A 6,529-nucleotide genomic window follows, 5' to 3' on the forward strand; every position below is an offset into this window, starting at 1 on the left:
CTTGTTTTCATCTTATGAACATTTTAAATGTTAGACTAACTTATTGTCTTGTACAGAATAACAACTGTGTGAATGGTGCTATACTGAATGAAAGAGTGTGACATGAAGTTCTTGTACATCATTGCAAAGAGTGTGAATGACGTTTTAGTTTAGATGTCAAGCGCTTAGAGCAAGCCTTTTTAACGAAAGTTTTTGATTTAGCGCTATATAAATGTTCTTATTATTATTATTATTACAGGCGGTCCTTGGAAGGGTTGCATTGATTACATCATAACAACAGTGACAGGCTGTTTCCGTGTCCAGAAAACCAGCCTTGTGCCCGGACAATCTCCAAACGGTCAACTCATGGATGGTAGGTACAGCACTGGGGCAGTGTGCACGATACCGTACGTACCCGGCTGGATCGGACCCACGTACAAGGTCGGACTGATCGAAACCTCAATCAAATCTCAATTGTATTTGATCAGGCCCATCCCTTGGATCCCACCCACTTCCTCGAGTCACGGGTTCGATTCCAGGCCGGGTAGGCCACAGGTCGACGTTATCGGATGGCTCCTAGACCGTGTCCTTGTGTGGCCTTTCTGTCATAAGTGCAGTGACTGATCACTTTTAAATACACATACACACGCATACACATACGTACACACACACTCACACACACACACACACACACACATACACACACACACATACACACATTCATACAGACACACACCCACACCCACCCACACACACACATACACTCATACACACAGTTTATGTGTGATTGTATGTTCCAGTGTCTCTGTCATGTCAGTGTGTAGTTTATGACAGCACGTTATTGTGTGTTACAGGCGGTCCGAGGAAGGGTTGCATTGATTACATCATAACAACAGTGACAGGCTGTTTCTTCTTCTTTAACTTCATCTTCTTTGTAAGTGCTTTCTCTCTCTCTCTCTCTCTCTCTCTCTCTCTCTCTCTCTCTCTCTCTCTCTCTCTCTCTCTCTCTCTCTCTAGCTCTCTGTCTCTCTCTCTCTGTCTGTCTGTCTCTTTTTCTCTCTCTCTCTCTCTAGGTCTCTCTCTCTCTTTCTCTCTGTCTCTCTCACTCTGTCTGTCTGTCTCTCTCTGTCTCTCTCTGTCTCTCTCTCTCTCTCTCTCTCTCTCACATACACATACACAAACACACACACACACACACATGCACATACACACACAAACACACATGTATGGTCTTACACACACACACACACACACACACTCACTCACACAAACACACACGCACAAGTACTGACACACGCACACGCACACATAAACAAACACACTAACCCCCCTCACACACACACACCCTACACACACACACATACAGAAGTGCTGACACACGCACATACACACTACCCCCCCCCCCCCCGCCCTACACACACACACACTCACACACACACACAGCATTGCCCCAATACCACAAAGTTATCAACAAGGGGGATAGCCAAGCTTATGTGTGGCAGGTGACAGGGATCACGATTCTCGCCGTTTGCGCTGTGGCGTACTCACTCCCAGAGACCGCAGATGCCTACAACGGTCTGGACGAACCGGGTTCGAACAATGACTTCAGCATCTCTGGATTCAGGGAGGTGGGTGTAGAGAGAGAACTGAATCTAAAAAGACACAGGGCAGGCACAGTAAGCCTTCCGTAAACCATCACAGATACTGTCAGGCTTTTACACACAGTACAAACACCCTTCCATTTGAACGCTCACCAAACGGGAACATCCTAGGTGCCCTACGTAAAGAACGAGCAATTTTCAAAGAATTTATTTTTGCGTGGTTTATCTTACCCCTGAGCCATCGTGAACCCGTGTGATCCAGTTTCCCTTTTTCACAATGCAGTCGTCAGTTTGTAATTTGAATGCGGCTCGCTGTGAGCTTATCTGCAATAGCACGTTATTACGTACCTCTGACTTTTCACGAAACAAATGAATGTGGTTCATAAGAACTCGAGCGATGGCTTTTGACTGCCTATAAACCGTCGTCTGCTACGAAAACCATACCTTGCGTGACCCTGCTTCCGGGCTTTTCTTTTTTCAAACTTTCAAAACTTCGAATTATACTGATCTTGTCTTGATGAAAAAATAATTCTTCTATGATTTAAGAATGTTTGTGTAACAAGCTGTCAATTTATTATTTAGATTTTAAAAGTTAGGTCTAGCGCCAAAACGCACAATCATTGCTCAACGGCTATCGCCAGTTGAAGGGAAGTAACTCATTTTGACCTGAGTTCAGGATGGGTCCGATTGAGATGGTCTCAATCCGAAAAATTAATTCTTTGAAAATTGCTCGCTGTTTACGTAGGGCACCTAGGATGTTCCCGTTTGGTGAGCGTTCAAATGGAAGGGTGTTTGTACTGTGTGTAAAAGCCTGACAGTATCTGTGATGGTTTACGGGAGGCGTACTGTGCCTTTAATTCAACTCTCTTTGTCTTAGTGTGTCGCTCTCGCTCTCTCGTTTGCGGTCTACAATATAAAACTGGCACCCTCGACGACTGACATCAATTCAGCATCTCGAGACTATTATAGGCAGGTGTAGAAAAAGAACTGAACCTAAAAAGACACAGGGCATAATGCAACTCTCTTTGTCTCTGTGTGTCGCTCTCACCATCTTGTTGCCAGTCTACAATGACGGGCATAATTCAACTCTCTTTGTCTGTGTGTGTCGCTCTCACCATCTTGTTGCCAGTCTACAATGACGGGCATAATTCAACTCTCTTTGTCTCTTTGGGTGGCTCTCACCATCTTGTTGCCAGTCTACAATGACGGACATAATTCAACTCTCTTTGTCTGTGTGTGTCGCTCTCACCATCTTGTTGCCAGTCTACAATGACGGGCATAATTCAACTCTCTTTGTCTCTTTGTGTGGCTCTCACCATCTTGTTGCCAGTCTACAATGACGGACATAATTCAACTCTCTTTGTCTGTGTGTGTCGCTCTCACCATCTTGTTGCCAGTCTACAATGACGGGCATAATTCAACTCTCTTTGTCTCTTTGTGTCGCTCTCACCATCTTGTTGCCAGTCTACAATGACGGACATAATTCAACTCTCTTTGTCTGTGTGTGTCGCTCTCACCATCTTGTTGCCAGTCCGTACAATGACGGGCATAATTCAACTCTCTTTGTCTGTGTGTGTCGCTCTCACCATCTTGTTGCCAGTCTACAATGACGGGCATAATTCAACTCTCTTTGTCTCTTTGTGTCGCTCTCGCCATCTTGTTGCCAGTCTACAATGACGGGCATAATTCAACTCTCTTTGTGTGTGTCGCTCTCACCATCTTGTTGCCAGTCTACAATGACGGGCATAATTCAACTCTCTTTGTCTCTTTGTGTCGCTCTCACCATCTTGTTGCCAGTCTACAATGACGGACATAATTCAACTCTCTTTGTCTGTGTGTGTCGCTCTCACCATCTTGTTGCCAGTCCGTACAATGACGGGCATAATTCAACTCTCTTTGTCTGTGTGTGTCGCTCTCACCATCTTGTTGCCAGTCTACAATGACGGGCATAATTCAACTCTCTTTGTCTCTTTGTGTCGCTCTCGCCATCTTGTTGCCAGTCTACAATGACGGGCATAATTCAACTCTCTTTGTGTGTGTCGCTCTCACCATCTTGTTGCCAGTCTACAATGACGGGCATAATTCAACTCTCTTTGTCTCTTTGTGTCGCTCTCACCATCTTGTTGCCAGTCTACAATGACGGGCATAATTCAACTCTCTTTGTCTCTTTGTGTCGCTCTCACCATCTTGTTGCCAGTCTACAATGACGGACATAATTCAACTCTCTTTGTCTGTGTGTGTCGCTCTCACCATCTTGTTGCCAGTCTACAATGACGGACATAATTAAACTCTCTTTGTCTGTGTGTGTCGCTCTCACCATCTTGTTGCCAGTCTACAATGACGGGCATAATTCAACTCTCTTTGTCTGTGTGTGTCGCTCTCACCATCTTGTTGCCAGTCTACAATGACGGGCATAATTCAACTCTCTTTGTCTGTGTGTGTCGCTCTCACCATCTTGTTGCCAGTCTACAATGACGGGCATAATTCAACTCTCTTTGTGTCTTTGTGTCGCTCTCACCATCTTGTTGCCAGTCTACAATGACGGGCATAATTCAACTCTCTTTGTCTGTGTGTGTCGCTCTCACCATCTTGTTGCCAGTCTACAATGACGGACATAATTCACTGAACTCTCTTTGTCTCTTTGTGTCGCTCTCACCATCTTGTTGCCAGTCTACAATGACGGGCATAATTCAACTCTCTGTGTCTCTGTGTGTCGCTCTCACCATCTTGTTGCCAGCATTCTCGTTAGCCTGCGTGTACTTCTACCACGTCAGTCGGTCTCTCTGCATGTCTGTCTGTCCGTTCGTTCTACCTCCATCTGTACACCGATTTTTTTTATTTTTTTATTTTTTTTATTTCTTCTCTTTTTTATTTTCTTTTTCTTTTTTTCTTTTCTCTTTCCTCTTTCTTTTCTTTTTTTTTTGAACCTCAGTTACAATATGACTCGCTCACAGTATCATACTCATACTTACACCGATTTGTTGTCTGACAGTATTCCTGAACTTGCGTGTCTACATATTACATTTACTGGGAGATTACAAACACATCATAAAAGTGACTTATTTAGCTGTTTTTATTTTACTTACTCTGTGTATATTTGTGTGCGCGCGCGTGCGTGTGTGTGTGTGTGTGTGTGTGTGTGCGTGGTCGTATGCGTGCGTTCGTGTATGGTGGTGTGCGTGCGTGTGTGTTTGTATTTGTGTGAGTGTGTATGCGTGCGTGTGTGTGTGGGTGCGTGCGTGCGTGGTTGTATGCGTGCGTTCGTGTGTGATGGTGTGTGTGTGCGTGCGTGCGTGCATGCGTGTTTGTATTCGTGTGCGTGTTTGCGTGTGAGTGTGTATGCGTGCTTCGGCGCGTGTGTGTGAGTGTGCATGCATGCGTCTGTTTGTCAGTCTGTCTGTCTGTCTGTCTGTCTGTTTGTTTGTCTGTGCAGAAAGCAATGATATCACTCATGGTCGGAGGCGGCATTGTCATGCTGGTGGGATTTCTTGGTTGCTTCGGTGTAAGCATTGGTAACAGCGTCCTCATCTACATGGTAGGTGCTGAATAGAATGTAATGCGGTATAAATATAATGATTTTATAATGTAACAATAGACAACGGTTTTTGACTCGCCCGATCAATCAGAATAGTCCTATTAATGAGCGGTGTCCGTTAGAATGGACGGCCACGTTTGTGTTTGTTGTGTATTCTTAGGATTAGGATCGTAACTTTGTCTGTCTGTGCGTTTGTGCGTTTGTGCGTGTGTGTGTGCGTGTGTGTGTGTGTTTGTGCGTGTGTATGTCTGTGGTAGAAACTTTAACATTTCCGAGTCTATGTGTGAGTGGTTATCCAAGACTATGGATAAAGCTCGCATAAGATTACGTCACGGTCAAAAGTGCTTGACGTCAATTAATGCATCATGACGGCATGCCTCCCTGTAGTCTTTCTCGTCTCGCGTGGTGTGTGTGGTCTCGGTCATTGTTATTTTGAGCGGGCCGAGACTATTTGGCAGTCGTGTCCCTGTAAGTAGGCTACATGCAGACAGACAGATCTAGATCTAGTGTCTCTCTTTCTTGCACAGTGTCACCTAAGCTTACTGTGTGTGTGGCCCAGTAAACATTTATGGTGCGCCGCGCATGCATTCACCGTCGCTTGGGCGATCCCACCTGCGCGGACATACGCCGCGGAGACTACGCGCCGGTGCATTTAAATTCTAGGTTACACCATCGCCACTGTCAATGCGCCATACCGACGCCGCGCAGTTCCGAAATGCGGGTGTATTTGTTTTGCTTGGTTTTTGTTGTTGTTGGTTTGTTTGTTTGTTAATTTTGTTTTTACGTAGAGCCGAAAGGTACATCGGATTGTGGGTTGGTCGTGCAGACGGTAGAAAAAAAACCCAGCTTTAAAATGTGAAAAAGTCCAAATAGCTATTTCTTTAATTTAATTCGGCGGCTAAACGGCTCAAGCGATTTCAAAATCCTTTTAAGACAGTATCATGCTATTGAAGGGGTACACTAAAAAACAATTGGCAAAACAATATCTGGCCCCTGACGGCAAGCAGCTTGATTTCCCCAAAACGTTTCACGAGAGCGGCGTCCTAACCGTAAGAGCTAGCGCCTGCGGATTTTTTGTGAACGAAGAGGGGGGGAATGTGCTTATGAAAATCAAATTTTCGAAAGCCTATAGGTCTTGTTTTTGTTTTTTTAATGAATTTAGTGGGGGGCGTCGGAAAAGATCTGTTTTCAAATGTAAACACAGTAGATAAAATAATAAGAAGATAGATAGATCTGTTTAACCAATCACAATGGAACTCCAAAATATTCCATAGATTAGTTTACTTAATTTTTAAAAGATAAGTTCGAAACATTATCATCTGATAAGTCGCCGTATAACCTTATAGGTTCCAGCGACTAAATATTCCTGATCCTGTTCCCCGGGTTTTCGAACCAAGGGCGGCAACTGTGCAAC

At 44.6% G+C, this 6,529-nt stretch overlaps 1 long non-coding RNA gene across 1 annotated transcript; it reads left to right on the forward strand.

The window, feature by feature from the left end:
* Positions 1-243: 243 nt before the first annotated feature.
* LOC138956846 (uncharacterized) lies at positions 244-5,115 on the forward strand. Its single transcript, XR_011452839.1, has 4 exons — positions 244-352; positions 834-913; positions 1,482-1,607; positions 5,014-5,115. It is a non-coding gene; the product is annotated as an uncharacterized lncRNA (long non-coding RNA).
* Positions 5,116-6,529: the final 1,414 nt, after the last annotated feature.

This window comes from Littorina saxatilis, unplaced genomic scaffold (genome assembly GCF_037325665.1).
Source record: "Littorina saxatilis isolate snail1 unplaced genomic scaffold, US_GU_Lsax_2.0 scaffold_3202, whole genome shotgun sequence".
In the NCBI taxonomy this organism is placed as follows: domain Eukaryota; kingdom Metazoa; phylum Mollusca; class Gastropoda; order Littorinimorpha; family Littorinidae; genus Littorina; species Littorina saxatilis.